This window comes from Arachis ipaensis, chromosome B08 (assembly GCF_000816755.2).
Source record: "Arachis ipaensis cultivar K30076 chromosome B08, Araip1.1, whole genome shotgun sequence".
NCBI lineage: Eukaryota > Viridiplantae > Streptophyta > Magnoliopsida > Fabales > Fabaceae > Arachis > Arachis ipaensis.
This window is the reverse complement of record NC_029792.2, coordinates 6,997,660-6,999,229: the sequence shown is the minus strand read 5'-3', so window position 1 is coordinate 6,999,229 and position 1,570 is coordinate 6,997,660.

Sequence of the window (1,570 nt, the reverse complement as noted above, 5' to 3'; positions counted from 1 at the left end):
GATTGGCAGATTTCGCCCATGTGCGCGGACGCGCCATGCGCGCGTGCGCGCGAGCTTTCTGTGCTTCAGGCATAGCCCTGGCATGGTGTGGGCGCAACTCTCGGATAAATGTATGGGGGGCTATGATTCGCAATCCACGCGTTCGCGCACGGTGCGCGTCCGCGTAGATGATCGTTGAGTGCCAGAACGGCGCGTACGCGCCAGGTGCGCGCATGCGCAGAAGGGTGGTTTTTTTTTCTAAATTTGCAAGTGTTTACACCACTTTTGACATTTCAAAAACCCCCCCCCCATACAGCCACTTAAGCATTATAGCAGGGCATTTTACTTGGTAAACTATCAAGGAAGTCAACAAATGAAGGGGAGTGTCTATGTACAAACATGAGGTCAAGTGTCTATGTACAAATCTCAAAGGAAGATCTTACCATGGAGGGGTGTCTCCCACCTAGCACTTTTGTTTAACGTCCTTAAGTTGGACTTTCAGTGGCTTATGGTGTTTGTTCAAGAGTTGCATCCCTCAAGAGGAACACTTCAAATTCCTTGGCGTTCTTTCTTTGCTCACCATGATACAATTTGAGACGGTGCCCGTTTACCTTGAAGATGTCCGGGCTTGATGGGTGGCGCAAGTGGTAGACTCCATAAGGTTCTACTTTCTCCACTTGGTAGGGCCCATCCCACCTTGATCTAAGCTTTCCGGGTAGTAATCTCAACCTTGAATTGTAGAGAAGGACTAAGTCACCGGGTCCGAATTCCCTTCTCCTAATGTTCTTGTCATGGATGGCTTTCAACTTTTCCTTATAAAGGAGTAGCCATCAAGAAAACAATAGTATGATTTACCGGCTAACCGATCAAGCATTTGATCGATAAATGGTAGTGGAAAATGGTCTTTTCTTGTGGCCACATTCAGTCTTCGGTAGTCTATGCATACTCTCCAAGAATTCTGCACTCTTGTTGCTATAAGTTCACCACTTTTGTTTTTGATTGTTGTCACTCCGGACTTCTTTGGCACTACTTGGACCGGGCTTACCCATTCACTATCCGAGATGGGATAGATGATGTCCGCTTCAAGTAGCTTAGTGACTTCTTTCTTCACCACCTCAAGAATGGTTGGGTTAAGTCTCCTTTGAGGTTGTCGGACCGATCTTGCTCCTTCTTCAAGAAATATGCGGTGCTCGCATACTTGGGGGCTTATTCCTACTAGATCCGCCAAACTCCACCCAATTGTCCTTTTGTTTTTCCTCAATACATTCAGCAATTTTTCTTCTTGTTGAGGAGTTAACTCTTGTGCAATTATCACGGGTAGCTTTTGGGCTTCATCAAGGTATGAATACCTTAAGTGAGGTGGTAGTGGCTTCAATTCCATCTTCTTGTCATTCTTTGAAGTTTGAGTTTCCGGATGGTTTGTATGGTGTGTGGTGTTTAGTTCGCTCGACTCTTCATTTGCTTCTTTGACCATGCACTTCTCATCTAATCTTGCAAGATGCACTTCGGCTACTATGTTATCAATTGGGTCACACCGAAATAGAGAGTGGTTCTCCGGTGGATGCTTCATTGCTTCCTCTAGGCTAAAGCT